Source organism: Haemaphysalis longicornis, unplaced genomic scaffold (genome assembly GCF_048455015.1).
Source record: "Haemaphysalis longicornis isolate Haplotype H1 unplaced genomic scaffold, Haemaphysalis longicornis Haplotype H1 scaffold_3, whole genome shotgun sequence".
In the NCBI taxonomy this organism is placed as follows: Eukaryota; Metazoa; Arthropoda; class Arachnida; order Ixodida; family Ixodidae; genus Haemaphysalis; species Haemaphysalis longicornis.
In genome coordinates this window covers 78,938,912-78,947,354 of record NW_027526335.1, presented here as the reverse complement: position 1 = coordinate 78,947,354, position 8,443 = coordinate 78,938,912, and the positions used below count along the sequence as shown (strand labels likewise).

The window sequence follows — 8,443 nt, the reverse complement described above, 5'->3', positions numbered from 1 at the left end:
TATCAAGAACGACAGCGTTTTACATGAACGTTCGCGTAGCAGTGGCTCTCAAGCGTGCGCACAAATTCTCTTGCCATGCCAATTGCGCAAATTTATTGCATCACGAATGATATTTTTTCACACGACTGTTGGAGCAGCTTCCCGTTTCGTAGACAACATAGGTGATATCGTGTCGCGCAACAACGCTCTTCAGGATTGTGTGAAGGAAAGTTTGACATCCACCTAAATGCAGCCATACGGCTACAAAGGAAAGCTATACAGCTTTCTCAGAAACTTCGCAGTTGAAGAAAAATTCGTCCTGGTCCAGGATTCGAACCCGGGACCACTGCTTAACCGGAGCAAAAAATTTTTCTTCAACTGCGAAGTTTCTGAGAAAGCTGTATAGCTTTCCTTTGTAGCCGTATGGCTGCATTTAGGTGGATGTCAAACTTTCCTTCACAGAAACTTACTCCACCTTGGGGATTTCCCCTAAATCTGGTCGATCTTCAGGATTGTGTAGGCCCCGCTTTCTTTCGGGCCCAGTAAAAAAGTTTGCCGACGCTGCCCCGGTTCTTCTTCGAGTGCTGCCGTTCTCCAGTTTGCTGGGAGCCGTATTGCCGCACTATTCTCGACTATCTGTGCAAAATCGGTGCATTGCTGGAGAACAGGATTGTCGCTCCTTGGGAAAGTGCTCTTCTTTTGTAATCACCTAGCTCGTGCGCAGAAGCTACCTTTCTCTTTTTCGGAGACCGCCGCCGAGTCTGCTTGCTCAACAAGTTGCTGGGAAGGTTGGGAAAGTTAACGGAAACTGCACTTTCCTTCAGTGCCCAGTAAGCCCGGCCGACCTCGACGACTTTACGTTTATGATCGCAATATCCTCTTCGAGAAAATGAAGTCCACATATATATTGCGCGTTTTGCTTATCTCTTTGTCCGCGCGGGGAATCGCTCTTTTCTATTGGGTGAAAAGCTATGGATCCGATGACGGCGCTAAAAAGAGACACTTCTGAGTGTTGCTTCTGTATCTGCTCGTACAGCCAGGTGCGGAGCACGTTGGCATTGCGGTAAGCCAGGCTCATCAAAGAAAACACAGCGTCTTGACGGAGTTACGAAATCCTCGATGAAATGGGCACTGTTCAATAGCGTCAAACTGAACGCACTGAAGGGGCAAGGTTCGCGCACAGGGGTCAAAAACAAACGCAAACAAAAGGAAGAAACTTGTAGAGACACGCAACTACGCCGAAACTTTGAGCATGCATATACGCACGCGCGTATATGCATGCTCTTCTGCAAAAGTGAACTCGGAAGAACCACACAAGTGGCAAATAATTTCGTTGTCTTCTGTTTATTGTAGCTGTTTGCTTTCAAGAATGTACACAATTACCGGATGTGTGCGCCCACCCACGCGCGCACACCAAACACGCGTGGAGCGCTTAACTAAGTGGTTTTCGCCTTCCTGCTCCAGTCGGAAGGAAACCATAACGTAAACAGCATGTGAGCGCTGGCACGTCAGCGCGCAAGAAGAGCTCTGTGCGCTTGAACCTAGAACAGGCACAGAGAAGAATAATCGGCACCTCATGAGAACGTCGACTTGCCGGAGAGCGCGTGCAACGCCGTGCAAACGCAGCGCGCGCGCGAGAAAAAAAAAAAGAAAGAATGGCAGAAAAATATAACTTACCCCGCAGGGAAAAAAAAAAAAAAAACTAGTGGCGTAACACGTTACGTAGAGTTGCTGGTCACGTGATTTTTATCGCTCTTGGATTCCTTCGCCCTCGTGCAAATTCCGGCCGGCCGTAGCGTTCCGCTTCGGCATCTCGGGTTGTGATCTGGCTGCGTACTCGAAAATAAATAACTGCTCTCGGAAGTTGCTCAACATTTTCTTGCCGCGCGCGCGCTATTCTAGTTCGCGATTTATTTGAAACGGGTCGATTATGCAAGGAGATGTACGTACGCCCAGTGATTTTTAGCGGGGGCCAAAATACCAAGAACGACGTACAGCATTTTAAATGAATTTTCGCGTAGCAGTAGCTGTCAACTGCGCACGCGATTTCGCTTGAGATGCCAATAGCGCAAGTTCGTTGCAGCGCGAATGATATTTCCTGATATCCATGCGCAGAAACTGCATGCTTTCTTTATGAAAGACATCCGCGTATCCTTCGTAGTTTCAAAGAAATCAAATTGTTGCGCGGGTAAAGCTAACCCAAAATCCTTGAGATTTAGATTGTATGTTTTCTAGTTATATTGTGTTAGCATTAAGAATTTTTATTTTTGTTCATTTGTCTGTTTTGTTTCAATATTTTTTTAGCATGAGGCTACATTCCGTCCTCCTCTTGTACATTTTGTAAAGAGCATAAGCATGTCCCTCATGCACGACGCATGTGCCCAGCCTCCTCACAAGCATCACTGCTAAAGTGGGCTGGAAAATCCCGTACCACGGAGCAAGATTTATCTTGCTCCGTGTCCCGTACAGCCGACTGCGAGTTAAGCCAGTCGGCAGTGCACCAAGCCCAGCACAAGAAAGAAAACACAGCACGTTGACGAAGTCACGAAATGCTTTCACCCGCGGCCGCACTGCTCTATAGCATCTCAAACCGACCACTGAAAACGGCAAGTTTCTCGCGCAAGGGCAAAGACAAACGCAAGCGAAAAGAAGAAACTTGTAGGGCAGACACGCAACTACACCGCGGCCGCAACTTTGAGCCCGCGGGCCGGCCGCGCACGCCGTCAACGCTGCCGCCGGAGCCAACGTTACTAAGTAACGTTGGCCGGAGCCGCCGCCGCAGCCGCCGAAACAGCGCAACTCGCGACGGGAGCGCCCTCTCAGCGCCTAGGGTAAAGTCGCGCCCGCTTTGGAAGGCGCAGTTCCGAAACTGAAAAAGTATCTATAAACGTTGGCTCCACTGGCGTTCGAATCCCACGGACGACAACGAGCCGGCAGGGCCTGCGCGGGACGAGGGAGCGAGCAGTACCGCCTTCTCCCGTGGGCGCTAATCGGACTTCCGAGCCGGCCGCTGCATTTACAATCTTCTGCGGTTGGCTTCGGTGTGAATGTTCGGCAAAGTTGACCGCGAGGGGGTTGTTGCAGTGTCTGTGCCGTGGACGATTCGGTAGTCGATTGAAGCCTGCTGATATATCGGCTAAGAAGCTCGATTGTGTGAAAACAGCCTGGCGCGAGCTTGCGTGAACGACACAGGGTATCCTCTGGTCGTCAGGACACCGCCGGACACGACCAAGGGGGATCATCGCCGGATATATTGTTGAAGGTAGGTGATTTTTGCTGTGATGGAGTAGCGCGCTGCGGCCGAACATTTTTTTTTTTTTCGTCTCATGAATGTGTTCCCTTTTCCTTATTAGGATGCCCCAAAACAACGAAATATCAAAACTGTTAGTATACTTGTTTTGACTAGTTGTTTTGGAGCGCCTTAATGCGAGCATCGCTAGAAAACAGAAGAATCGAAGTCGGGATACGGGTGTCAAGGGCAAGATATTTGTGCAGGAAAAAAACGCCCATGTCATGTCTGCTGCTCGCATAGCCCTTACACTGTTCTGCTATTTGCTGCGACAATTGAATGGTGAAAGGATTAGGCCACGGCAGTTGCCATCGGGATGTCGTTACTTTCTATTTTATATGTTTTTGCGTGCAACAGCTTGACCGGATAAAGGCGTCCGGAGCGCGACGACGGAATCGCAGGCTGCGCGGCGCGAAAGAAAGCGTGTCAATAATACGAGTTGAAGTCCCAGATGCCTTGTGCCTGTCTTCGAAGCGCTGTTGCGCAACGTGAAATGACTAACCGAGAGAAGAAAAGGTACTTCAAGCTGTACTGCGTGATGCCGTGGACCGTGCAAGCCACAGCACCATTGTTTCTGCGGCCGCCGAAGCATTGAATGCTATGGACGACTTAAATGCGCAAGTAACTGCCAATCGAGCGGGGGGTGTCGAGTCGCTTAATGACCCTTGAGGAGCAGCAGTTAAAAGTCCGTTGTCCGTGACATGAGCTACAAACAACGAACTGAGTGTTCCCGAGTTCTGGCAAATCGACTGTGACAACGCCGATAAATAATCATTTAGGTGCAAAATTTATTACTAAATTCGATTGTGGTATCTGGTTCAATCCTTGCTTCTGCAGGTGTAACAAAAACCACTTCATCACATCCAGCGTTTTTTGCTCCTTTGCATGCAATGCACTACTTCATGGAGGATACGAGCGCGAAAATATACTGATATTTTCTATTCAATTATGGGTGGGTGTATGCATTTCTAGCAAAAAAAATAAATGGTGAGGTAGAAAGGTGACAACGAGAGAGGGAGGGAGCAATAGGAGTAGACACGACATTTAAAACCTTCGACATGCGAAGCGATATATACATCCCAGGCAGGCAGAAATGAGGTCAAACGACCACAAATGTAAAGGCCACCATATTTTGCGTGACAAGGACCAAGGCGAGAATAAAGTAAACTAGTTGCTCATTGCTGTAAGAGTGTTCAGCAGCACACAAGTTGATAAACTTTACCATCCCTTCGCAAAGTAAATTGAGAGAAGCGCGTTCTCACATTAAGGATGCATCAAAACCTTCGATAAAAGTTCGTCGAATCGATCTTGCAAATCGCAAACGGAGAACGAATCCATGCGACGATTTATCGCGCACTATAAGTAAACGCATCTACGAACAATCTAAATGTGTATAGATGGCTTGCACTGACATCAGCGTAGCTTCCATGTTTGGGACCCACAAGTACGGCGAAAGACTGCACACTTATCTGGCGCTCTTATCTTTGGTAACGCTGAAAAAGTTGGAAGTGGGTCACAAGAAAGGGTTGGGATGACGTCATGTGCAAGCTATGTATCGAAAGGGTGTACTGAAGGGCTTGTTGGTACATCCCTTGGTTCCGCGCTGTTTTTATACGATCTGTATCGAAACTTGGCTTATGAAACAAGGGTACACTACTGCACTTCTTCTTTATGATCGATGCGTGTACTGCCTTATCTAGATCCGTTCCTTTTTTTTTTTCCTTGCGATTTTCAAGTACCCGTTTTGACACAATTGCTGAAAGCCCGGTTTCACGAATACGCGGGGTGTTCAAAGGTCTTATCAGAGCTTTTCGGTCGCCCAACCTACCTAAGGTGAAACCATTAGGTTTTTTTCTTTTTTTTTTTTTTTTGACAGGACGCGATCATTCCTTCTGAGAACGCTTTCGCTTTATAATCCTGAACTTAAGCTCAAACTGGAGCAAATAAGACTACGCAAACCAAAACACCATTAATATAAACTCAACAGTGTCACCCGCACTACCCGGTCGGTAACCTGTAATATATATTACAGAAGTTTATTCCTTCCACAGAATTAGCTTAGCTCGCTTGCACATTCAGTCCTCCCTCGGGTTTTCTTTTTTTTTTTGCCATGAGACAGCGCAATGGAAGAAGCTACTGCTGAATATTCCGCCTATCGTCAAATAACGATTACCAGTTATTTCCTCCGTCACAAGCATGCAAGCATCGTGCTTACGCCGCGTCGACTTCTGCTCACGCCATGACGATCAGCTATCGTGCATTGCCAAGGAAGGCAAGAGTGTACGAACCAGTCTGAAGGTTATGGAAGTGGCACCCAGTGCATTAATCGGAGGCTTCCTATCCCTCTTTTTACTCTTTCCGCTGTCATCGTGTTCTCCCTTTTTATTTTTTTATTGATCTACCCCGTCCCCCCATCCGCCCAAAGTGAAGTCTTTGCAGCATTCCTACCAAAAAGAAAAAAATGACGAAGGGTATACTTCTCGGTCAAAAACACGTTAGCATTCGCTGTACGAACATTGATACGCAGCCAGCAAAATAAAGAATCGGAAACGGCCGCTAAAGTTCCGATGTTGCTAAATTTTGTCAGTGACTGGACTTTCAAATAAATATACTTTATGATGCGTTGTGGATACGCTTAAGAATTCATGAAATGGATACAAATTTACGGCGCTGGTACTTTTTGCAAGCTGTGCACGACCGGCGTGCTTCCGAACGGCACGCTTCAGTCATTTAACGAGCTCGTCGCTTTCGGCCGTGAACAGATCACCTACATAGCTCCCCAGCTTATTTTCCTTCAATATAATAGCCAGCGTGTTTGCCAATTCCCTTCTTTCTGTTTTTGCCTTTAATTACACAGGCCGTTCTTAATAAGTGCCGGTCTATAGCCTGCCTACCAACTGTTGCACGCACTTTCATTTCGTGACGTCATCATCGCCATTTGCACCCTCTTGGTCTGCAAACCCGACAATGGCGGATGCTGATGATGATGGTTGGATTTTTATGGCGTAAGGCCAACTGGGGCAAAGAGCGCCAAATCAGTGCTTACATCAAGTGCATCAGTGCGGACGCACTTACATCATTGCAAATTACCGTATATGCACGATTCTAACCCACACCTTTCCTCGCAAAGGGTAGCCTTAAAATTTGCGTGCGCGGTACAATTGGGCTCAAAACCTAAATAGGATTTCAATGTTCCACACTTTCCTTTGAATGCCAGGAGCAACTGGATAAGCAATTGTATGAAACACAAGTGATTTTGCCGCCACAGTTGCGTGCGTCGAATAAAATATCTTCTGCCAGGTACGTGAAGTCGTGTATTTTACATTTAGGCAGTAGAATCGGCTTCAATATTTTTTTTTTTTCGAATTTTCTCTAAGTAAACTTACGTGCGCGTTACAATTGGGAGCGCGTTTACAATCGTGCAAATTCTACCCCACCCATTCGTTTTTTATACCAATGTATTTTCACGCCGAAATATGTCAGTCCACGTGACGGTCCTTTTGGAAAGAACGAAAAGTTTTTTGGTAAAAAACGAGAAAAGAATGAAAAAGAGAGCGACTTGGCGCTATGTTAGGCAGGTTGACAATGCTGTCAGCGCCCGGACGTGCCGATGTCGTCTCTTAAGTGGAGAGGTGCTCAGGTCATGAAGCGCGCCGAACGAGGTCAGACATGCCGCATCATACTGTCACGGCCGTAACCTGAATACCTAAAAGGTCGGTGCGATCGTGCGCAAGCCCGCTGGATAGCTCCCGTATCGCGTGTTATATAGTGCGCGAATTAAACGCTACTGCGCAGCAAATAATGCACTCGCAGACTGGCACCTAGTATTAAATTTTAAAGCTGAAATTTCGCGTCTAGCTGAAACCCCGCTGCAACTCAGTTATATCTCTTGACTTATCTTCGCACACTGCGGCTACATCGCTAGTGCGGCCTTAAATGTTAAGCCAAAATTGAAATCTAAGCTGAAAATCTGGATCTCAAAAAATTTAATTTTTAGAAGCAAAGGGCCGCTGAGCCGGTCATACGAAGAGGAATATGCTGTAGGTTCCACACCTGCAGATGTCCCACAGGCGATAAAAAGTAGATAGATTGTACAGAAGGGGAAACCGGGGTGGGCACGTTGTGCGCACAAAAGTGACTCATCAGTTGGCACCGTGTACGCGCGTGCTTTGGGAGGGTTGGGCGAGATGGGGGTTCCTGAATGAGCGTAGCTTGTATTTTTCCCATCCCTCATTGTGCGACAAATCAAAGCAAAAACATTAATGGCACACGCCCAATGCTCCGCGAAGCACTGGGCGGGGCGGCGGGGCACCCCGCCCCTGTACAATTCGGCAGCTCTGCGGTGACGTCAGCACTCACCGAATTCCCGAGAAATTGGAAGGGCCTCAACAATAGGGGGACTGCATGCGTCGCCGTTAAAGAAAGAAAAAAAGGGAGACATGTCCAATGCGGAAAGAGGAGCTGTTTATTGAAGCCCATGGTCGTTTAACTGTTTACCGCGATCAAGCATTGTTTGTGCTACCGAACGTGTTTGTGTTTGATGCATAACAACAAAGCTTTACGAAAAATCACGGGCCATCTCCATTAACTTGAAACGTGGGTAGGAGATTCTTGGCGCCTTGGCGTTTTTGCTAACGGAGATGAAACCGCTGGGGGGTAGGTAAGTTTTTTTTTTTTTGAGGCACGAAGTTCTCTAGGCGTAGGTGTATTAGTACTGTGACATCATGAGATGACGATTACGACGACGACAGGAGATTCCAACAGGCCCAGCCCCTAAGAGGCTTTGCCCCTAAAACGAATATAAATTGCACGGGGGCAGCGTCATTCGCGCTCAGGCTGTTTCAAGAATGATGTCGGTTCTCTTCAACGTGGCGTTGTTACTTGTGGTTTTGGGCTTGCAGGGACAGTCGAAAGCTGTATGACAGTAAACACGGGAGTGCGTGTCGCTCAGTACATGCAGAGCGGTAGCAATGGGAATGCGAACTGTCGTAGTTCGTATACATTTGGCGGGATTAACCCCCCGACAACGGTTGATTGCGCTGTTGTCTGCTGCGGTAGCTACGTTAGATATCAGGAAACGATTCCAGAGAATACATGTTCCGATGGGGAGCTTGTTCTTAAGTGCGCAACGGAGCGAACGCATTAAAACGTTCGCTTTTCGCTGCCCGATTGGGT

General features: G+C 47.5%; 1 protein-coding gene across 1 annotated transcript in view; it reads left to right on the top strand.

The window, feature by feature from the left end:
• Nucleotides 1-2,878: 2,878 nt before the first annotated feature.
• Nucleotides 2,879-8,443, top strand: part of LOC144174700 (scavenger receptor class B member 1-like) — a 93,696-nt gene continuing 88,131 nt past the window's right edge. The window contains exon 1 of the mRNA XM_077703523.1: nt 2,879-3,241. The gene's annotated coding sequence lies outside the window, so the exon portion shown is untranslated. The remainder of the gene's footprint in view (nt 3,242-8,443) is intronic.